The sequence below is a fragment of the Lissotriton vulgaris genome, chromosome 8, assembly GCF_964263255.1.
Source record: "Lissotriton vulgaris chromosome 8, aLisVul1.2, whole genome shotgun sequence".
In the NCBI taxonomy this organism is placed as follows: Eukaryota; Metazoa; Chordata; class Amphibia; order Caudata; family Salamandridae; genus Lissotriton; species Lissotriton vulgaris.
In genome coordinates, this window is record NC_141696.1 from 939,311,218 (window position 1) to 939,336,098 (window position 24,881).

Below are 24,881 nucleotides of genomic sequence, written 5' to 3' on the forward strand. Positions count from 1 at the left end.
GGATCAGTTTAAGGAAACTCCACCTTGATAAATCCTTGGGAGGATTCAACTTAGCAGACTTTAAAATGTACCAGACGGCCTTTCTTGCCAAGCAAGGTTCCTACTGGCTCTCACCCCCTATTAACTACACCCCGGTGTGGCTAGTCGTGGAGAAAGCTCTTTTTAAAAACCTCACTCCAGCGGCCACCTTAACTGCTAATTCTAACAGGGCCACCTGCTCAAAGCACTTTTTTCCAGAATACCAAAATAGCACTGCTGAAAATAGATAAACTCCTAGGAAGTAGGATAAGAAATTTTAACTGGGAATCAATATGGTATAATCACACACTACTCTACAATGGGAGGCAGCTACACAATGAAATGTGGATTAAAAAAGGTATCTTCTTCCCGCACCAACTGCTTAGAGAACCTTACCCCCTCACTTTCAAGAAACTACAAGCCAAATATGACCTAGACCCGATGGAGTTTTGCAACTTTTTGAGTATTAAAGCAGTGATATCTAAAGCAAAATTATCCACAAACCCCCCCTCACTTCCTAAATATCTAGCTAATCTTAATAAACTTGGCCATCAGGTCTCCAGGCTTTACAAGCTACTGCGCCCGCAACACTCTACCCTCAATAATCACCTCACACAGTTCTAGGAATCTCACCCCTCTGTACCTATTTCAGACTTGGATTGGTCCAAAACCTGGGAATCGACCACGAGACACAAAATAAGCCCTACACTCTCCCACACAAAGTTTTTACTTCTCCATAAAGCTTTTTGGACCCCGGCGCGTCTTTTCTCAAACAATATTAGAGATCAAGCAACTTGACGGAATTGTAATGATAGATTTGGAGATCTGGAACACCTCTTACTCAATGCAAATGTGTTGTACCTTTTTGGGATCAAATATTCGCCTTCCTCTCCCAACTTTTTCCCTTCTCTCCCACCAGGAAGCTCTCGACCTTGGTATTTGGGTTCCTAAGAGCCGAGTCTCTCACAGATAATGATAAGGCCCTTCTAGACCTACTCCTCACTGTGAAGACCGTTCTACTGGAAGGACACTCGCAAAGCCTCTTTAAAATGTTGGTTAAATTGGGTTACCAATTTAAGAGGAGCTGATAACATTTCACTTCAAAACACTCCTTGGCGCCCTCCTCACAGACAAATGTGGATCACTCTTGATAACTACTTCAGCGTACACAAACCTCCTTGTACTCTCCACTCACTATTCCACCTCTAGCTGACATGACCCCTTATGCTCCCTGCTCACCTCAGCTAATCATGCCCCTATACTCTCTCCTTGTGCTAAACCACTGAGTCCATCAGCTCCAATGAACGTGTTTATCTTCAGCCCATTGTACTTATGAGATGTTACCTGTGCATTGTATGCAACTGTTGTCATGAAGCAGCAGGAAGTAAACCCAAGAGAGAGAGAGGAAACAATAATTTAGCGAAATGGAGCTGGAGGTCCTCACTCAGGAAATAGTCAGCAACCATGACCTCCTGTCTGGAAAAAGTCCACTACCAGAGGCACGAAAACAAAAAAAATGGACTGACATCCAGGAGAAAGTAAATGCAATTGGCGTGACACACCGCTCAGTGAAAGACCTCAGAAAAAGGTAGTAAGACATGCGACAAAGGTCAAAGGAGAGGGTGGCTACAAGATTGGCTGAGGCCAACAAGACTGGTGGTGTGCCATCCACAGCAACAGACCCAACGCCCCTGGAGGAGCTGGTGAAGGGCACCCTTCAGCCAGAGAGTTTGAGTGGTGTGGCTGACCTGGACAGCTCCTAACACCCAGACACTAGACAAGGTAAGATGCATGCCAAAACCCCTGATACATACCCACCCCACTCACACCCCCAGACACATGAACTGATACCTGGACCAGTGAGACACAGCAAGGTGGAATAGGGATGAGTCATTCAGTAAATGAAGAAAATAGACAGATACTACTTATGTGATTTGAAAATTGTAAACTGTAATGCATTAAAAATGCAAGACAGGACACAGAATTATTGTGTGCATAGAAATTCTCAGCACAACCAACAACACAGAAAACCGTGGCAGAAGGGGAGGACACACCAGAAAATGAAGACGAGGCAGGGCAGGAGGATTATGGCGAAGCGAGACCAGCAAACCCTGCACCATGCAGATGGCGCAACATAGTGCCAACACTACCACTGCTGGAGGCAGAGGCAACAGACACAGCAGGAGAGGCACAGCTAGTCCAGAGGCAGCATGCAGGACAGCAGACAACACAGTCCCCTGAACAATCCAGAGAAGGGAGTGGGTCGAGACTCATGGCACAGCCGTCCACCAGCACCGCTCCTGTCGACGAAGACACGGTGTTCTCGGGCCTTGAAGGCATCATGCTGAAAGCACAGTGCCTGCAAGTCAAAGGAGTAAGACTAAGGTTAAGTCAGTATGATTCCACCAACAGCTCTGCTAGTATTCCTCCATGAGCTAAGTCAGTCTTCAACCCCTGCAGGGGCTTTATGCCTTATTGTATCCTTCCTCAATATTAATGCCTTCTCACTTCACTGTAGCTCAGGGCGCACATAATGTAAACTCCTGTGGATTCAGCTGTCAGTCTCCACCAAGAAGGATCATTACACTTTTCCTCACTGCAGAATCTTTTACCACTGATCACTTGTACCAGGAAACTGACCAGAAGTCACAAAATTCAGTTTCATGAGGAGGCGATTCTGTCAGCACTTGATCATCCTTCCTTTTTAGGTCAATCCTACTAGGCAGCGTATAAACTGTCTGCAGCGAGACATTGAGTGGCTTACCACCAACACTGGTGATCTGAGCCTACCCATTTCTTACGATTGGTTGTCTTTCCTGTCACTCATTTGCATAATTCGTATTCATGTCTCAGTTTTGTCCTTCTTCCTTCGACGGAGCATTGCTTCTTTATTTACCATCTGCTTCTTTGGATGGTGTTGGTGCTCATTATTGGGGAACTTTTCTTTTCTTTTTGTGTAAGCAGTTGCTACCCATGCCATTCATTGTCTTTACACTACTAGTTGCTTTCAGAGGTACTTTTTTAGGTTTCGCCTGAGCCAGCGCATGGGCTGCTCTGCGAGACATTTAGTAAGTGGGCTTTTAAAAGTGCTACCACACGCTTTTCCTGGCCTCAAACTTGCGGTTACGCATGCGCACGTGCACGCGTACCGACGCCATCTGGCTTTTTGTCATGGCTCATTAAGCCTTATAGCGCGCAACTCACTTTACCCCCTCCCTTCTCTCCCTCCCTCCTATGCAGTCACCATGCTGAATTTGTGCGTCCGATGTTTTGTAATGCATTACAGTATATTTTTTAAAATACTTTGTTTACAGCTTGTGCATGCGTGCATTTAATTTTTGCTTTCTGCCTGATCATTAGTGAGCGCATAGCTGTAAATAAGCATTTAGCCAGGCATCCATGATATCCGTGCGGCCAATGCTTGCTTCATTCACTTTCACTGCTGCGCTACTTTCACGGCCGTGTGGCCAATGATTGTTCTCTGATGGCAGACTTCAATTCTGCCCTCTATGCTGCCCCGTGAAGTTGACTGGTGGCTGATGAGGTGTTGGGTTGGTGATCTACCCTCCGGCCGTTCTCCTTTCCAGGCTTGTTCTCAACTGCTTGTCCCCTGCTTTCGCCATGCCGGATTGTCAACGGGGGTGCGTGAATTTCTTTTGCCCCTATGGAGGTGCTACGGAGGGATTCGCACAGCACTGATGACCAGTGCCCCTGTACTTGTTCCCACTCCTCGAGCCAGTGAGCGAAGCGCACCTCTTGGACTCTGCTGCTGCCTCCCCTTTTTTGGGGGCGCTCAATGATGACTTTTTGTGGCATTCTGAACAAAGTGGAAACAACGAACGGCTCTCCATAACACTAGTATCCAGTTTCCCCGAGCTTGTTTCCACTCTCCGAGTCTGTGAGAGAAGCGCCCTCTTGGTTCCTGTGGCTACCCCCCCCCCCCTCGCCCCCCTTTTCTGCGGTGCCCCAGCTGACTTTGCGGCTCATTGAATGGTGATTTGTTACTCATGCAACCCCGAGTTCTGTTCTCGGCAATGACCCATTTTTTAACTGCATTCCAAAGCCCCCCTCCCTCCTAGCCCCAGTGGCTGCCCCTGGAGCCAGCTCCTTTGTTATTTTGTTGTTTTTGAACTTTTCCACATGCTTCCGCCATATTGTGTTTATGCTACTCTGTGCCCGAGTCATGGGTCCAGCATCTTGACGGTCCCTGCCTGATTCTATGGCTCTCCTTGATTCTCCTATCGGACCTTGTCCCCCTATTTCCTCCCCCTAGGTCCCCTTCACCCCTTCTCATTTTGCTCCAATGTCTGAGATCCTGCGAAGTTATGATTGTTGATCTCAAGCCGGTCAGTTGTTACTATGAACTTCTACCTTATGTTGCCGATTTCTCTGACCTAATTGCTTTTCTTCTCCAGCCACTGCCTATTCCCTCTTTTCCTCTTTTTTCTCCTTGGACTTGTTTTTTGTGTTTTGTTACTATGCCCTTGTTTAAATTGATGTAACTGTGAAACTTAATTGCTAAGTTCCTCATGTAAAGCGCTCTGATACCTCCGGGTCTAGACAGCGCTATATAAAACTCAATAAATAAAATAAATAAATACAGTGCCGATTGACTGCACACAATCATAACACGACAGAGTTGCGGGTTGGTGTAATGGCCTTGACAGGTGCATTGGATGAACTGTGCAGGGAGGTAAGGAGAGACTGGGCAACCAGGCGCAGCGAGAGACATCGTCATCACATTCGGCTGAACTTGTACACAAAAGCTGTCAACCGCCAGTCAACCGCCACATCCCTGCTGGCCTGAAGATGTGTCAGTATGCAGCATGAGATGGCCCACTGCTGCCAGGACGTGGGCAGGGGCCTGGTTCAGGTTACATATGCCGTGGACCAGATGCGCGCAACTGCGACAGGTGGCATAGGCCCACTTAGCTCAATGGAGACGGACGAACAGTCCAGCAGGAGCAGCATCACTCCACCAATTCCACCAGACAGACACCGGAGTGCGCGCCAGCGGTGAGTAGATGATGACTCCAGCGAGGGTAGTGAGCGAAGGGCAATAGAGTGTGCACGTAGGAGGTGAAGATACATCAGGAACTTATGGCTATGTGTGAAGCAACACATTCCATATGGACTTATTGGCTGATGGAAATACTTGCACTGTGGCACAAACATGTGCAAGCAATCACAATAAAGTCACGCTGTGTGACAGATGTATTCCTGCACCAAAGGAAATAAACATCAAAGTTAAGCATCATTCTGTCGCATTGTGTCCTTATTACTCACTTAGAAGTAGTTCTTTCTGATCACATCTCGTCTCAGGCGCCCAGCAGCCGCCCCGGCCCCACCTGCTTGTCTACGGCATGGAGCTGGTCCCTCCTCATCCTATGTGTCTGAATCTGTCAGATCCACTGGGGTGCCTTTCTTGGTAGCGATGTTGTGCAGCATTGCACAGGCAACCACGATTTTGCAACATGTGTCAGGGCTGTACTGTAGTGCATCTCTACTCTTTTCGAGGCAGTGGAAATGGCTCTTAAGAATTCAGAAGGTCATCTCAATGGGACAGCATGTGGCTCTGTCGGTGCTGTACCTCCGCTCACCTGCAGTGGCTGGATTCAGGTACGGTGTGAGGATGTAGTCATATACAGCATACGCACTATGACCTGCAGGGTATAAGTAGATTTATGTGCAATGCTGTCCTGCCCTTTCAAACCTTTACTGGTTGTGTGTTTGTAAGCCATGCATTTACCTAGCAGGTAGCCCTCTCCAAACTCGCCATTTGTGAGTCTGCAACGTAATCCACAGTGGTGAAACATGAATGAGTCATGTGTGCTTCCAGGGTATTTTACCACTATATCATTGATTATTTGTTTGCTGTTGCACACTACCTGGATGTTTAGGGAATTATATGAATTTCTGTTCCTAAACATATACTCATTCTGTGGTGGGGGTGAGATTGCGACATGGGTCCGATCTATGCAGCCAATGACGTGGGGGAATTGGGCTATTTGGTAGAATTCCGGCTTGGTCTGATCTAGTGCCTGTTGTGTGCTGGTAAATTGGATGTGGCTGGATTCAGGTACGGTGTGAGGATGTAGTCATATACAGCATACGCACTATCACCTGCAGGGTATAAGTAGATTTATGTGCAATACTGTCCTGCCCTTTCAAACCTTTACTGGTTGTGTGTTTGTAAGCCATGCATTTACCTAGCAGGTAACCCTCTCCAAACTCGCCATTTGTGAGTCTGCAACGTAATCCACAGTGGCGAAACATGAATGAGTCATGTATGCTTCCAGGGTATTTTACCACTATATCATTGATTATTTGTTTGCTGTTGCACACTACCTGGATGTTTAGGGAATGATATGAATTTCTGTTCCTAAACATATACTCATTCTGTGGTGGGGGTGAGATTGCGACATGGGTCCGATCTAAGCAGCCAATGACGTGGGGGAATTGGGCTATTTGGTAGAATTCCGGCTTGGTCTGATCTAGTGCCTGTTGTGTGCTGGGAAATTGGATGTGGTGATGCAGCCTCTGAACCATTGTATCAAGGAAAGTGTGGAAGAAGTGCGAAAGTGCACTCTGAGAGACCCCTCCTGCTGTGGCTATCACCCCCTGAAAACTCCCTGATGCCAGGAGGTGCAATGAGCACTGAACCTGGACATCGGTGGGAATGATGTGTGCTCTGCCTGTGGGGTGTTTAAGTATGGGTGTCAGCTCCTCTGTTGAATCCAGGATGCTGTCTGGGTGTAGCCTGTAGTTTACATGGATCTCCTCCTCGGTCAGTTGGAAGAGGGTGATGCCTGCTCTGTAGATCCTTTCCTGGCGTCTCCTTCTCTGTGTAGCATCTCTGATTTGCAGCCTCCTGGCTATCACATACAGGCCAGCCATGGTGGGAAATTCCAGTGGCATTGTGGGCCTGTTTAAATAGGTAGCACCTGGTTACCACCTTCTCAGAGTTGGTGGTAATTGAGAAGTGCAAAATTGTGAATTTTGTAAAATCGCAAATTGCAGCTTTTACCTACATCTCAAGTTGCTAATTTTCATTTAGCAAGAACAGCAGTAGCAAATATCGCAAATGATGTGCTGCAGATTGTGTTTCGCAAAATAATTTGCAGAATCATTGGTACGCAAAAATGGTAATCGCTAAATTAGCGATTCCCATTTTTGGCAGCGGAAACCTTTCCAACATAGGAACGGTCTGTTTTGCGATCACATACACCCTGATTTTTGCGATTCACAGTGTTTGCAATCGCAAAACAGCTTCCTACATATGGCCCTCAATTTACTATTGCCACTCAAACGTAAGCAAAAGTCTGTATTAGGGTTATGTAGGGTAAAATGTACCATTCCAATACTTTATCATTCTTTAAAAAAAATTAGACACCTAACAACATAACATTTTTAAAACATGCTCAAAACAAAGGGTCCTATTAGGATGTCGGGCGGGAAACCACCTGAGTGCCATGGATGAGGTAAACAACCGCCCGCCGGGAACTTGGATAAACCGGCTGTCAAATTAGGATCAACCGCCAAAAAAGACGGACCCCGGCTGTAGCGGGTGAATAAAAACCGCCCGACGTGGGCGATGACGATCAAAAACCGACCAAAAACCGAAACGCAGCAGAAAAGCAACAACCCGCTGCAAAGCATAGGGGAGACACCGCACAGGAAATTAGGAAATCCCCGATGGTCCCGTGATACGATCCGCTGTTTCCGACCGCCGCTGTCGCATGCTGGAGTGAATGGGAGAGCCAGCAGAAGAGCTGCAGCATAGTCACCGCAGTGGACGATCCTCACAAAACATGGCGGACAATGCAAAAACACCACAACAAAGACAAACATTGCACAAATAAAAGTTGCCATTCCACCCCCAATACACCAAACACTCCCCAATGAAACAAATAAATGCCAAACTGAAACATACAATTTCCAGGACAACTCCCACGACACACCTGACAGCAAAACTCCATTGGGACACACCCACATAGCTGAGTATAAAACCAGCCCTTCACTGACCACAATCCTTTGCTAATACTCCAGAAGAGAAGGGCACACACCAGACCTGACAGGAGAGGCAAGAGAACACAGCACACTCACCACCAACACCACCATCGCACCAGCACCAACAATCCCCTAGCACATAACACACCTCACACACAAACAATACACCCACAACTTTTCACTCACAAACACTTTGCACACTACAAACCATGGCATCACAGAAAATGCCCAAATTCACAGAGAGTGAGTTGACAGTCATGGTAAATGAGATAGTGAGAGTGGAACCACAACTGTTTGGCTGCCTGGTCCAACAGACACCATTAGCCACAAGGACCCAAATGTGGCAAAGGATAGTCCAAAGGTTAAATGCATTAGGGAACAACCCGCGATCCAAGAAGGAGATCGTGAAGTGGTGGCATGATCTCAAGAGGGTTGTCAAAGAGAGGAGAAGCAAGAACCAGGAGCTGGCTGACAGGACTGGCTGTGGCCCTCCCATTACACCAAAACCATTCACACCATGGGAGGAGAACTTGCTTGGGTCAACAGTAAAGGTTGCTGGACTGTTCCTTATAGAAGGGAGTATGTGTATCTGACGAGACCGAAGGTTAAAATGTGACACCTTAGGGCATCCATTTTGTTGGATGTATTTGCCTCACACACCCTCACAGGTGTCATGCTTCATCATCGGCGTTGCTCCTCGTCGGGGAGGCAGTGCAATCCCCGATGGGCTCACCTCAAAGAGGGGCTCTTTGGCGGAGATCTTTTGATCCAACTGCCTTTTGGTGAAGTGCGGGTGTGCGGGTGATGTAGTATGTAGCCTGGGTGGTGATTTAAAATGCAGTAGAGGGTACCGGAAAGCACTTTATTCTGGGGGTCCCCTACTGCAATTAAAAACGTGAATCTAACTCACTAGGTGCCAGATAGTTAGGTATACTGGCCCTAGATTAGATTAAGAATTAAAAGGGTTTGGTCGACATGTTTCTCGTCTGGGTAACTAACCCGCGATTCATCAGGACCTACGATGGATGAAGACAAGGTCTACAAACAATCAACAACATGCTAGTGTCATGTGCCTAATACAAAATACGGTTATTGTTACCTCTGTGGCTTTATCCTACGCCTGGATGGGGAATAAGAACACAGGGTTAATAACACATAGTAATCGCCAGAGATACTGCATGGTCCGGGGTCAATCTTGCACACAGTGTCATGCTAGTGATAGTGAGTTTATACTAGCTCGAAATTAACGTGAGTATTGATGTGACAACGTGAAGTGTTACCGTCACATTGTAAGTGAAAGAAAAGTTTAAAAACAACAACAGCAGTCCATCAGGAGGATCACTCTCCTTCTCGTTTGATAAAAAGGTTTAGTGTGTGGAGGAATTGTTAACACTAAATGTGCGTAGGGTCGCGATGGAAGTAACCCGACTCACCTAATGGTCAGGAATTAAATGCCACAACAAGGCTCGGCGGGTTGGTACATCAGGGTGGAAACCATCAGGTATGGCTAGGGAAAGTAAACGTTTACAAGATCAGGTTGTGGTAAGGTCAGGATTAAAGCAGCCCTCTGCAGGATCTGGGTGGAATCTTCCGGTACTGCCTTAAGGGAATTACTCCTATTCAAGAAACCCAAATCGCTCCTCGGGGGTTCTCCTTACCTCCTGTGTCCTTACTTCTTCACATACCCATCTTGCCATACTGCATCCTGAGAGTCTCACAGGAGTATCCGGGGGAGTGGAGGCTGGTAAGTACAAACAAATGTTAACCAATACACTGATATGTACTCATTTATACAACCCAAAACCCATTGCATTGTTTACCTTCACCTAACAGGTAGGTAGCCATCTTGCCTGGGAGGCCTGTTTTGGGGAGGGAGGCCTGTACCACTACTCCCACCATGCACACTGTCCCACCCCTAAGCAGGATGTAGCCCTCCACACCACCCCAGAAGCAGTTTGCAGCCATTGCATTATTCACCTTCACCTAACAGGTAGGTAGCCATCTTGCCTGGGAGGCCTGTTTGGGGAGGGAGACCTGTACCACTACTCCCACCAAGCCCCCTTTCCCACACCCCAGCAGGATGGATCACTCCCTCACCCAGAATAACTTAGAAGCCATTGTATTGTACACCTTCACCTAACAGGTTGGTAGCCATCTTACCTGGAAGGCCTGTTTGGGGGAGGGAGGCCTGTACTACTACTCCCATCATGCCCCCTGTCCCACACCCCAGCAGAATGGATCACTTCCTCACCCAGAAGCACTTGGAAGCCATTGCAGTACACCATACAAACTTACAGGTAGGTAGCCATCTTCACAGGCAGGGTGTTTCTGGGTAGGAGGCCAGCATTACTACTCCCACCATGCACCTTCCCAGGTGAGTATGACAGTGCACCTCTGGTTCTGTCAAGGCAGCGGAAACATGAATTGAGCAGGCCAAAAGTCTGCTCAACCACTCGACGTGTCCTGTCATGGGCCTCATTGTATCGGATTTCCGCCGGGGTCCTGGGATTCTGCAGTAGGCTCAGCAGCCATGGACGGCTGGGATATGCAGAATCACCTAGGAATGACAAACACACATCGCAATGTTGCACAGGCAGAGGGCAGCAGGTCACACACCCAGCATGTCATACGATTAGGCATACTCACCCACAATCCAAGCACACTCGGGAAGCAGATTAGCCATCAGCCTGGGCACAATGCTGTTCCTCAGGATGTAGGAGTCATGGTCTGAGCCTGGGAATCTGGCACACACATGTGAGATGGTAATATTGGCCAGGCACACCACCTGCACATTGATCGAGTGATGTTTTCTAGTATGGAAAATGAGCTCACTCGCCTGTGGTGGCACAAGACCGACATGTGTGCCAGCAATGGCCCCAATATGTGCTCAAGGGGATGTGCTCTGTGCCCCTATACGCCCTCATTAATAAATGCTACCACATCCACGTGGCCCATGCAGAGTGCCCATGTGAGGTGTACCCCAGGGTGGGATGGACAGAGATTACATTTGCGAATGAGTCTGTGTGTTGCTACTGTACTGATAGATGTTGGTACATGACACTGTGTCACTGATCATTTCCCCCTCTTGTCTCCCATGCCTGCAGCTCAAGGTACACCAGCGTAAGGCCATGGAGGGCCATTGAAGCAAAGGTGCGAGCCCTGGGCGTATCTAACCGACGACGCACCCACTGCCACTAGAGGTGGGACAACATCAGCCGGCTGAAAAAGAACGTGGCAGAGATGACCTTGGTGCTGCTACGGTGCACTGGGCGTTTGGCACGGCGCAGCATGACACCACTGATGGGCCGTATCTTGGCAGTGACTCATCCTGAGCTGGATGCACGTCTAAAGGAGCATCAGCAGCAATGCAGGGGTGAGTATTTGGGGAGGGTGACTTTGGCAGGGAGTAGATGCATGTGTACATGGCCTGTGGCAGCGGTGACCTATGTGATGTTCGTGGGGTGGTGCTGTGCTTTGTCATTTGAGTGGCTGCTGGGATGGGTGCCAGTGTCATGCATTGGCCCAAACTGGCCTATCAAAGGTAATCCTCCCTGCTGTGCATTCTCATAGTGAGATGTGTTAGGATCTACATGGTCATTCAGCATTGGGATAGTGTGGGAAATCTATTAGGGGTGAACAGCATTGTCCACTATCTGAGTGTGACTTCATGTATGCTTACTTTGCATGCACCATGATCGTTGAGACCCACACATCTAACATCAATGTGCCCCAGAGTACAACATGGTGTTTGGCATGGGCTACTTGCCATTGTAGACTGTCATGTCCTAATAGGTGTCTGTGTTGTCCCCTCCTGTTCCCTCAAGGTCTGTCAGTGGAAATAAGTGGTGGGTCCACATCATGTAGCTAGGTGTGGGCAGAGCAAGTTGTGTGTCTCATAGACTTCATCCACGGGCAGGGTGTTGTGCTGTGTGGCCTTAACATGGCTCAGTCATGCAATATATTCAGGGTTACAGGCACTGTTGTGGTATATGTAGTGAGTTGCTGCAATGTGATTGCAGAGTGTGGTGTTCACCAGGTAGATTTGGTCATTTCTGTACTGCGTTGATTGAATTGCTTTGTCCTGTTGATGACACTAACCCAACCCTGAATCTCTCTCTCATGCAGATTTGCCAGTGGACACGGAGGGACAGGAGCCGGAAACCAGTGGTAGCGAGAGTAGCACTACAGCTGCAGAGGAGCCCAGCGACACAGAGGTCACCAGCACATCAGAGGGGACCGTAGTATGCAGGAGGAATCCCTGCCTGAGACACAAAGTACAACATCATCTGATGCCAGTTGGGATGCATCCATGTTGGCAGGCATAGGGAATGGGGACTCTGCATCATCTTCTACCACACAGCGGCTAGTGCCCACCCTCCCATCAACTTCCTCTAGTGCTACCCATGTCCGTGTCAGTAAGAGGGTATGAGTTACATTCACACCTGGCACCGCTGCCCCTGCTCCTGTCCCTCCTACTGCCCTCAGTGCTGAGTCTGTTGAGCTCCCGTGCCAGTCCTAACTTTACTACTACTAAATTGAGAAAAATCCTAATTTTAAGACTTTCGATATTCACAGAAGGCATTTAGGAGTCCTAAAGTTAGGAGTCCTAACTTTACTACTACTAAATTGAGAAAAATCCTAATTTTAAGACTTTCGGTATTCACAGAAGGCATTTAGGCATCCTAAAGTTAGTAGTCCTAACTTTACTACTACTAAATTGAGAAAAATCGTAATTTTAAGACTTTCGGTGTTCACAGAAGGCATTTAGGCGTCCTAAAGTTAGTAGTCCTAACTTTACTACTACTAAATTGAGAAAAATCCTAATTTTAAGACTTTCGGTATTCACAGAAGGCATTTAGGAGTCCTAAAGTTAGTAGTCCTAACTTCTGTGAATACCAAAATGAGTAAGTTCATTCTGTGAATACCAAAAGTAGTAAGTGCATTCTGTGAATTCCAAAAGTAGTAAGTTCATTCTGTGAATCGGGCCCCTCCAGACTAGGTAACATCGGTCTGGGAGGCAAGGCGCTGGCCTGGTTAAGGAGTTTTTTCACCAAACGCACTCAAAGAGTCATACTGGGTCCTTACCAGTCAGAGGAGGTGGAGATCTAAAAGGGGGTGCCACAGGGCTCCTGCTTGAGCCCAACGTTATTTAACATCTACGTGGCACCCCTAGCTAACATCATGAGATCCCACGGGTTCATCCCCGTATCGTATGCAGACGATACTCAACTCCTCTTTCCGTTTAAAACCATGACTCCTGAAGTACGTAACTCCTTTGCCCGGGGGATGAAAGAAGTGGCACATTGGATGGCAGCAAACTTCCTTCAGTGTAACGTCTCCAAGACTGAGGTGATGCTCTTTGGGGAAGCTAAACGCCTGTGGACTCCTGACTGGTGGCCTCAAGACATAGGCCCAGTCCCTGAGCCCAAAGTGGTAGTGAAAGATCTAGGAGTTAAATTGGATCAGGAGCTCGCCCTTAAACAACATTCCAATCAAGTGGTAAGCTGCTGCTTCCATGTTATTGGGCTTCTCCGAAAGGTATTCCCCCTGTTACCTGACACCACCAGAAAAACACTAGTACAGTCGCTCATGCTGAGTAGACTGGATTACTGTAATGGTTTGCTGCTAGCCGCCAATGAGGGGATCATTGCCAGATTACAAGTTGTGCAGAACACGGCTGCACGCCTTGTTCTCATTGCCCCGGCCCGTACTCCCTCAAAACCACTACTAAATAAACTTCACTGGCTCACAGTGAAACAGAGGGCGTTGTTTAAAACTTGCTGCACCATCCACAAGTGCCTCACTGGTAAAGGTCCTGATTACCTAACCAAAAAATTCCTTCCATACATCCCCTCAAGATCTCTGAGATCTGGAGATCGAGAATTGTTATGTGTCCCCAGGTTCTGGAAGACAAGACAAGGGGGAAGGGCTTTGTCAGTAGCAGGCCCGAAGCTCTGGAATGAACTCCCTTATGAAATTAGATTATGTAAGGAACATTTTCCCTTTAGGAAAAAACTAAAAACTTTCCTGTTCAATTACTAGTTTCTGGTTGGGCAATTAAAATATAAGACAGGGCCTTTTTGCTCTCAGATGCTGCCAAAGGCGCGGAGATACTCCTCAGGGAGTCGATTCCTAGTGCGGTACAAGTTTGCAAATAAATAAATAAATAAATAAATAAATAAAATAAATAAATAGAGAAGGAGATGTAAGAAGGAAAAGGACAGCAAAGTAGAAATGAATTAGAGAAAGGGATAGGATAGCCCATTAGAGAGGTATGCATTCTTGGCATAAGCATTAGCGACCGATAAGTCAACTGCATTTCGTTTATCACAACTCGAGGTTATTCAGTTCGTTTCCGAGGCTCCCAAGGTTCAAAAACTTAGGTTAAATCGTCTATGGTGGCTTGTATGGTTCTAGGGACCTGTCCAGAGCTTCCCACAGCCCCCTGGATGACGCTTTCCAGGGTGAGTACTGCAGAGCCATACGATTCGCTCCTTTGAGGTGAGTGACCCAGTTTAACCATCCTTAGTAGCTAGTTTTGCTAGTGTCTTTCCAGTTGTTTAGAACCAGTTTAACGGTAGCAGTCAGTAGTAAGTCCATTAGTTCCCTTTTCTATCTCAGAGGAGAGATCAGATCGCATAAACGCTGTGGCGAGGGAGGCGAAGTCCCTCGTTGATTTGCATTTAAACACAGACCGCCTGATTCATGAAAAACGGGTTTTGCGATTCTCAAATAGCGAAAAATTGCGATTCGCTATTGAGAAATCGCAAATCTGAATTCATGAAGATTAGCAATAAAAAAATGCGATTCGCACGAGGGCGCAAATTCCGTTTGCGATTACCGATAATCGCAGAAAAATCGCTATTTCCGGCTACCCGCGTCGGGATTGCGAACTCGCAAATAGCGATATCGCTATTTGCGATATCGCTATTTGCGAGATCGCAAAATCGCGAGATCGGGAAAACGGGAAGTCGCATTTCGAGCACAGTGATGACATCACAACCAGGAAGCAGCCAGTTCCCACCCCCATTCACCACAGTGAGGCAGACCTCGAGGGAGCAAGTGGGAGAGCTCCTGCTATTCTGGTGATTTGTACTCTGCAACTACATTGCTGCCATGTCAGAGGAACCTGTTCCTGGCCCCAGCAAACCACAGGGCGGAAGAGGAAGCTCAAATTTTCAGAGCAGGAGCTCGAACATTTGATTGAAGGGGTGGTGGCCAACCACGACAAACTCTTTGGTAAAGACTCCAGGAGGGTCCCGGAGCAAGAAAAAAGGAGGATCTGGCAGGGAATTGCCTCCACTGTCAACTCCGTGGGTGTGGCCGATAGGTCACTAGAAGAACTGAAAAAAAGATGGTACGACCTCCGAGGTCGTGCTAAAGAGAAGGTGGCAGAGCGCCTTGGAGAGTCGTCGGGCACTGGAGGTGGCGGACCTACAGTCCCTCCTAACACACCCATGGAGGACCAGGTGGAAAACACCCTTGAGAGGGAGGCGTGCATTGGCTTCACAGGTCTAGACTCATCCCGCACCTCCCAAGACACCCAAGGTAAGTGGCATGCGACTGCGACCCTGTCCCCTATGAATGTCCATGACCAAATAGGCTCCCATAATGTCCCATAGTCATGCCATTGTTGCACATCAGGGAATGCCCTGAAGCATTGTGGGAGATGTAGTGTGGCCACAATGTAGTAGTACCACAATGCAGCCAGACAGGTTCCAAAGTACGCAAAGCCACAGCCATTCAGGGAATGTCACCCAGCATGCATGTAGCAACTGCACGTCTGACAGATACATGCAACTAATGATCGTCCACTTACCCTCACAGGTGGCGCTGAAAGCAGCGACAGTGAAAGGCTGCAAATTGATGAGGAGGCCCAGGAGGAGGAGGTGCCACCACAAACACAGGCACCAGCCCCTGCCGCTGCAACAACACCAGCAGCCAGGTCCACCAGCAGTGTTCCCCCTGCGTCTGGCGCACCACCTACAGCCACAGCCAGGCCAGCGACTATTGTGCCCCCTGCATCTGGCGCACCACCTACAGCCACAGCCAGGCCAGCGACTATTGTGCCCCCTGCATCTGGCACACCACCTACAGCCACAGCCAGGCCTGCCACGATTGTGCCCCCTGCATCTGGCACACCACCTAGAGCCGCAGCCAGGCCGGCGACTAGTGTGCCTCCAGTCCCTGCCGCACCAGCAACGAGTGCTGTGACACCAACAGCAGCTGGTGCTACAACATCTGGGCCCGCGACGGTTGCAACACAGCGGCCAGTCACAGTGTCAGGCCAGCAGAGCAGAAGTGGCAGGTCTCGCCAGCACACCACTGCAGCAAGCAGCAGGAGGGGCAATGGACAGGGGCTGGCGCGTATGAGCGTCGAAAGACGCATGTTGAGAATCCATCAGCGCCAGGCACGGCAGCAAGGTGCCATTCAGCTCCAGCTCCACAAGATTGGGGGCAATGTGGCCGGAGTCACTGACCGCATGGACCGCATGACGGCGGCCATGGCAGGTATGGGGGACAGCATGGACAACATGACTGCAGCCATGGCAGGTGTGGGGGAGGGAATGGCCCGCATGACTGCAGCCATGGAGGCCAACACTGCTGCGATGACTACTCAGCGCAGTGCAGCACGCCGGCGCCACCATCAGCTCATGAGCTGGCTGGCCTCCTACAGCAGGTCAAATTATGTTGCAGCCAATGCAACTTCACAGTTGTCGCGGCGGTCACTAGCACAGCAGCACCAACTCGTCCAGTGCTGTGAGGACATGACCAGGGTCCTGGAGCACCTGACCACGGCGGTTATGGCACTACACCCTCCTGCTCTACCTGCCACTGTTGGGGGTGATGATGTTAGTGAGGGGGCATCCAGCATCAGCAGCCACTCTGCCTCACAAGTGCCGCCACTCAGCCGCAGCACCAGGCCCACGTCAGGTCCAGATGCCCCGGAAAAGGATGCGCCTCAGAGGCGCTTGGGCGGAACGTGCAGGAGGCGCACTTGAGTACATTTGACAATAACAGGCACAGGCTGACTATAAGCCTGCCCTGTCCTTTGACACTGCAGTATGCAGTAATACTGTTAGTGGAAGATAGTTGAACTGGTACCTTTTTTGTGATAGAAACAAATACATTTATTTTGCAGCACACATTAGCGTTGTGTCATTATTACATTTTGCATGCATGAGTGATTTGTGGGGTGAGGGAAGAGGGTGCACTAGAAACTGTTCACTGTGATGTGGTTGCGACGTCTGTGGCCTTCAGCTGGGTTCTCCCCGCGTGCATGGCGCGCATGTGCAGGTGGCCGGTTGTCCCCTTCAGATTCACTGCCAGAGATGTCGACAGGTATCCGGCGCTTGGTTGCATTGTTATGTACTATTGCGCAGACAGCCACAATGCGGCAGCACACTGCAGGACTGTAATACATGGCCCCACCTGTCTTGTGCAGTATGCGGAACCTGCTCTTGAGCAGGCCAAATGTCCTTTCTATGCAATTCCTTGTCAGTATGTGTGCAATATTGTAGCTCCGTTGCTGTGGTGTAGCAGGGTTGAGGTATGGGGTCAGGAGGTATTCACGGAGGGCGTAGGCACTGTCACCTGAATGAGAGGAGCTGATGGTGATTGCCTGTGCTGCGCTGTTACTTCATAGCAATGTGACATTGTCGACAAAGTGTACTTACCAAGTAGGTGTCCTTCCCCAAACTCTCCCCTGACCAGTCGTGTGTGGAGGCCGCTGTGCCGGAATATGAAGGAGTCATGGCTACTCCCTGGGTACTGTGCGACAATGTCAGTGATGTATGTCTTAGCATTGCAGACCATCTGGATGTTGAGGGAGTGGTAGGACTTTCTATTGCGGAACATATACTCCGTGGCAGCTGGTGGGCAGATGGCGACGTGGGTACAGTCTATGCATCCGAGTACATGTGGAAAATGGGCTACATTGTAGAATTGTAGCTTGGTCAAGTCCAATTCCTGTTGGCTGGCGGGAAATTTGATGTGACGGTGTAGCTGGGTGAGCATGGCGTCAACAAAAGTGTGGAGGCAGTGTGACATGGTGGGCTGGGATATCCCCCCAGCAGCCGCTACTATCCCCTGGAAACTCCCGGAGGCCAGGAGGTGCAGGCTGCACAATGCCTGCACATGTGTAGGCACCGCATTGGTACGGCTTGTTGGGTGCTGCATCAGGGGGTCAAGGTCCTGTATTAGCTGCATTATCATTTCCCCATTCAGCCTGTATTTTGCATATATCTGCTCTCTGGTTTGGCCCAGCAAGGTGACCCGCTGGCGTAAAATCCTGTCCTGGATCCTGCGTCTCCTCCGTGCTAATCGCTGTAGCCTTCGACGCCTCACCACCATGTACATTCCTGGCATTCTGGAACTCCTAATGCTGCTGCTGCTGATTGTCCTTATGTGTGATTGGTCAGGCCTGAACTTGTTGGTGATTGGCCAACGGTTTTTTAAATGTAATTTTTGCATGGCTTTTATGGTTACCACCTGCTTTGAGTTGTCCTTAATTTGCGCGGCGCAAACTGCGATTTTTGGGTTTTTCGCTATTTGCGATTTTTCATGAATACCGATTGCGATTGTATAGCGAATTCGCTATTTATTTTGCAGAATCCGTGGTTTGTCGCTTTTTCCAATTCGCTAATGCTCTCCTACCGGGATTCTGCTAATATAATAGCGAATTCGCTATTATGTGTTTGCGAGTTCGCAATTTTGATGTTGAATGCCGATTACGGAAATTGCGCCCGCAATTGCATTTTCGCAGCGATTGGGGGCACAATTTTACTTCATGAATCAGGCTGATTGTCTCTGAAGTCAAAAACTCTTCCCCAGAATACCTTGAGTGTTGGGCAATGAAAGATAAGGTGTGTTATGTCCTGCTTCTATATGTTGCAGTTCCAGCAGAGGGAATCCTCCCTGAGGCCTAGTGTGTGTAGGCGGTCTGGGGTCCAGAAGGTTTTGTGTAGTAGCCAGAATTTTGTCTGTGCTAGGATTGGGGTGATCTTGTTTCGTGTGGCCGATGACCACAGAGTCTTCCACTCCTGGTCATTTAGCGGGGGTGGAGCTGTTTGGCCCAATATTCAGTTGTTTTGGCATTAACATTTATCTCTACCTTAGGGTGATTTTCATGCAAAGAATAAAACTACAAAAATGCAAAATGAGATGAACTTTAATAAGAAAAGAAATAATAGGATGTCTCAGAGTCAGATCCTAAAACACACAGCTGCTATGCACATCATATGCACAAAGGCATATGCTTTAGTATTTATATTATACAAAGAACATGTTTGATTCAGAGAGGCAGATTCCAGTATCTCTACAGGAAAACACGGAGTCACTGCAGAGCCAAGCTGAGTAGCAGTAATTACAAAGCGCAGTACATGCATGAACACATCAGAATCCTCATTATGTAAGCCAGTCATTCATGCAGACTGGCTGCACGTGTGGCTGTCGATATGTACTTCTGATCGCCCATTATAAGTTATCTGCGTGTGAGAAGCTGTCACCACCAGCAGTCCTATCCCTATCGAAGGACATCAATTCACGCCAAATGACCTATGCAATTAGGAAGCGACTCATTTCAGCACTGGTAACACGTCCTGAATTGCTCACGTTTTGCATGTGGGGGAAGGGTAAACACACACTAAAAGCAAACAAGCGTTTAGCTGTTCTACTGTTGGGATGTCTAGGTCACGCCCTCCCCCCCCCCCCAGGCCTGTTGTCGTTTGCAGAGGGTTAGGTTGTTAATCGCTTCAATGCCAGTAGTGGCTGCTGGGCTCAGTCCCTTGGAGACTGCATTGCCACGCTCAAACCAGAGCTTTGACTTCTTAAGTAAGTAAAAATGGCCATGGGAGCAGTGGGGTAGCAATGTCTCATTACTGACTGCAAAGCAGATAATCACCTCGGGTCAATATGACGAACAGTTTTTCTCTTTGAAAGAAAAGCTCTGATGACTCAGACAAAAATTAGGAATTCATAAAAATCAAAAATCATTTAACACAAAAAAAAAGGAATTCATAAAAAATTCCAAGCTTCTTTTCATCTAATAAATAGGTCAAATCTATGGTTAGATTGTATTGACAAGCCTCTTTCATCTCATAATATGTTCATTTTTTAAAGAAAGAGTTAATTTTGTTCAAATTGAGGTAACTGATCAAGAACATGCATTTGCCTCAAATGGCCCCGTGTTTGTTTAAAAACGTGATAGATTCAAAACCATTAGCAAGTGAAAACAATCGATTTCAATTCTGGAAGAAAATGTCTGTTTAAAGGCCTTGGCAGTCATTATACAAATTGGGAGAAACTCTGCAGATAGAGGGAGCGAGTTTCTTCATCTACAACTGTCACCGATGTGGAAGGGCTTAATATTAACCACGCATACATCTCTCAAGATTGTACCCTCATTAAACAATTTGTAATGTGCAATATATTTTAACATTAAAAAAGCCTCACTACACCAGACTTGTGTTGCCTTCATTGATGGGAACAGTTTCAGTAGTCCAGAAAGAACAAAATTTGCGAAATTTGAATAAATACATAATTGGAAACCATACAACAAATATATAATAGCAGATTAAATGTGCTTTTCTGACTTAAAAAACGCGACTATTCATGTTCGCAATTATGAATACCTTTGCTCTTGCGCTCTCAAGCATTCTAGTACACAAAATAAGTTACACCACAGGTCAGTAATGTGGTTGATCGCACAAATGCACATTCCTCAATCAGAGAACGGTCCGCATATGTATAAGCTCATTTTGGCCCATGATTACCCTGTGAGTGTGCAATTCAAGCAAGGGCCAAACCCTACCACGTTTGCATTCTTAGACCTTCATACTTTTTTTAATTTGATTTCATTTTTAGACATTGTTTGAGGAAGACATACATCTCTGGTGATCAGAGTATGAGCATGACATGCACTCCTGCCCAGAGTAGCTCCAACCAGGGTCGGATTGGGATCACAATTCGGCCCGGGCACTGACGAAAAAAGTGGCCCACATTCAAGAGGCGTGGCCCATATTTAAGGGGCGTGGCCCACATTCAAGGGGCGTGCCCTTTCATGAAACACCATTTGCACAGACAAGGAATGAAAGTGGGATTCAATTCAATTCAATTCAATTAATTTATATAGCGCGCTACATACCCAGAGGGTCTCAAGGTGCTTGGCGAAGGGAGGGGAATTACTTGTCGAATATCCAGGTTTTAAGTTGCTTTCTGAATGCTAGGTGGTTCTGAGTGAGGGGAAGGTGAATGGGAAGTGAGTTCCAGGTTTTAGCCGCCAGGTAGGAGAAGGACCTTCCTCCCATGGTGGTTTTGTTGATGCAAGGTACAGCAGCAAGGGCTTGGTGGGAGGAGCGTAGCTGGGCCAAGGTGACAATGGCCTACATGCTGAGCAACTAAAAAAAATAGCAAGGCCCCTTTTTGTCACAAAATTATTCCAGCCCTCCAGCACAGGAGCACCTGAAAAGCAGCAAAGCCCCTGCTATTACTAACCTACTCAGCCCTCCCCAGACCTTCAGCTCAGGAGCACATGAACAGAGGTAAGGCCCCTGCAATTAGTAAATTAATCTACCCTCCAGGCCTTGGGAAAATGTCCTGGCAGGGGAGCACAAAACACAGCTTTCTGGGTCATCCAAGGTAGCCAGGTAGCCAGGGGGGAGGCTACGGTGAAGCTGGTGCATGGGAAGTGCCTTCCCAGTGTGTTCTGGCAGTTTGAGTATTTACCATTTACTGTAGTATTACCCTTGCACCTGTGTATGGTACCCTTTTGTAACTTGCACAAGTCACTTTTCTCTTGTAACACACTGTTTGCTACCTCTCACTTTTGTTTGCTTTAGATACTTGCACAAGTGCCACCATTGCCTACGTAACGTTTGTTCTTGTGCTGGGGTGTCTGCCATTAATTGCAGTATTATACCTCTACTTGTATTTTGTACGCTTTTGTAACCTGCACACATATCTCTTTTTCCTCCCGTAATGTATCGTTTGCTCCTCTTGTATTTTGGTTGCTTACTATTGTCACTTTTGATTCATGTAACTTAATGTTTGCTTTTGTAATTTGTCCACTTATAATTTTCTCCTCATGTATTATTGCTGTTCCTATTGTGAAGCGCTCTGACACCTTCGGGTAAAGTACACGCTATATAAAATCGCATAAATAAATAAATAAAACAAAAAAATTCCAAACATCACCAGGCCCCCACAGCAAGACCCATTCTTCCTCGCCCACTATGCCCTGAATGTGAAGGGCTGTGGGCGAGGTGTTAAGACTAACACCGTTTCTGGGCTGCATGGGCGCCAGGGGGCCGAGGTGCAAATGCTCAAAGGCCTGAGAAACACCTGGCCCCCAGGGAGGCCGATTATTGCAAACAATCACCCCTCCCCAGCCCAGCCTCAGCTTGATTACTTGGCAGGGAAGGGGTGAAGGAGAGCCCACAGCTGACAATCGCTGTCTGGCCGCACAGCGAGGCGGCTTTCATTTTCTCTCTCTGTCTCTGTGCACTCTGTGGGCCGTTTTTTTTCTCCCCTTTCCTAGTCCACTCTCTGTGGACTGGGACAGGGGAGAAAAAAAACGGCCCACAGAGGGCACTGAGGCACCGGCCCTTCGGCCCATTCCCGAATGCCCGCCTTGCCAATCCGCCCCTGGCTCCAACAATAATAATGACTGGATCCCGGATGCAGATTTTTGTTGTCATGGGGAAACATAGATCATGCATGCGCAACGTGATATAACCCAACCGCATGCTGCTCTCTCTGCTGGCCGGTCATCAAGAATTCACACGTTTCCGTATTTTCGTCCATGGATGTGGCGACACGGATTTTCTCCTTGGCGGACTCAGCCTGATCACAGGATTCCACCCCCACTCTTGCGAAGCCCATCCTAACTACAGCACTTACTGAATCAATGGTAACCCTGTCCTGATGACGACCTGAAGTAATTACAGGACCATTCTGCTCATCTCTTGGCGCTTCTATGTTTCCATAAAACAGTGGATTTATTCTTGTACTCCATTAAATACTGATCTTTAACCATTTTTTCAAATATCTTGCACCGTTTTCCTTGCTGTTTTTAACATTGTTTCACAAACCGCGTTCACCGATCACTTCTTGCACGACCACATATGTGCACGTGTTCATTTGGGTTACACCCACATACATTGAAAATAGCGCTGACATAACTATTTATGTATATTGGATTTCACTTTCTAAATACAGATTGCTGTTTATAATTCAGACAAGTTTTGAATCTCTCCCCTTTTTGAAACGCAACTATAATTTATGTGTTTTACTTTGTAAATTGGTCCATGTTTTAAACATTACGTGTTGAGTCATTGTTGATTGCTATAATTATTCTTCCCAGGTCTCAACTGGGCTTACCGGTCAGCTCGTGTGGTCTTTTTTGTTACTGACAGAAACCCGGCATGCTACCTATTTTTTATGTCTAAACTGAGTAGTCGAAGGTGGCCTTGGAGGCGTTCCCAAAGAGGTCTCCTTTTTTTAGGTCTCGCGACCTATCGATGTGCGCAAGCGCATCGAGCGGAGCGAGAATTCAAGTGGCGAAAACATCGTCAAACTAAAGGGCTTTCAGCCCCGCGGTTTTCATGCAGTTCACGTGAACCACGTGATTAAACATGCACGCGCATTCAGGTCCAGCCCAGCACATCAAAGGGCTTCTCCTCCCCTAATTATTCATGGCCGGCCACAGGCCGGCCGTACTTTCAGTTTCCCGAAACGGCTTCTCCTCACCTAATTAGGGGAGGAGAAGCCCTTTGATGTGCTTCACACCAATGCGCCTCACAGTCATTCGTAAGTCAGTACTCTGCCTCTGCCCAAGACCTGCCTTCTAACACTTTGAGCCTCGCAGGCAGGCCGTGGCCAATTGCTGCTTGTTTGTATTTGCTTCGGCTGCCATTCTTTATCTTCTTGGCTTAGCGCGGTGTCCACGTCCCTGTGTCTGCTTCATGGTGTATGCGTTTTATTTATTTATTTCATTTGTTGCCACAACTCTTAGCGGGATGGCATAAGTCCTCAGACTCCACGATCTGCTCATGTGACATGGTTGCTCCACAAGACGCTTTACACATTACACTGATCTGCCTGAAGTGGGAGAGCATATGTCATAAGTACATATGTCCTCTTCTTTTGCCAGGAGCGGGATACGCTCTCCCTGTTGGCATCTGACATGATTCACTGATAAAGAGCTGGATTATGACTACAACAACTCAGCCTTTCATGCTTCTCCGCTGTTAAAATGAGGCTATTACACTGAGTATATTTAGAATTGGGAGAAACTGTTATATTAAACCATACATATTAAAAAATAAGTTGGTGACCTGCTGTGAGTGTGAATGCAGTCTTACTGGCTTGTCAGTGACACAGGCTGTCATCACGCCCCAGCCCTCCTGACCTTATTAGTAGTATGTGTCACACTAGGCGGACTCTGCCTAGGTGATCTGGTATTTCGGTGGCAGTAGGCTGCTGCAAAATAATTCTAGTCTCACTGTAGGCCAGAGTACCTCGATCCTTCAAAAGTATGGAATGATGCCTGTAGACACGTAACGAGAGCACTTCACCCATCTTGGGACCTTTCAATCCAGACAGGATAGCCCAGTTACATGTTCTTCAATAATAGTTCCTAGCATTCTGGGATTTGTAGTTGTGGGATGCCAGTCTGACACCTGCTGTAACAGTCTCCCTCGCTGAGTGGCGCCTCAATCCTCGAAGAACAGTCCCGTCCATTAACTGTGAGTTTTAAACATCGTAGCCAGCACCTTTACTCATTGGCGTAGAGTCTCCCGTCTATTCTGAGGAGATTTTCACTCAGAGTGAGTCTCATCCTTGAGGTGCGAGTT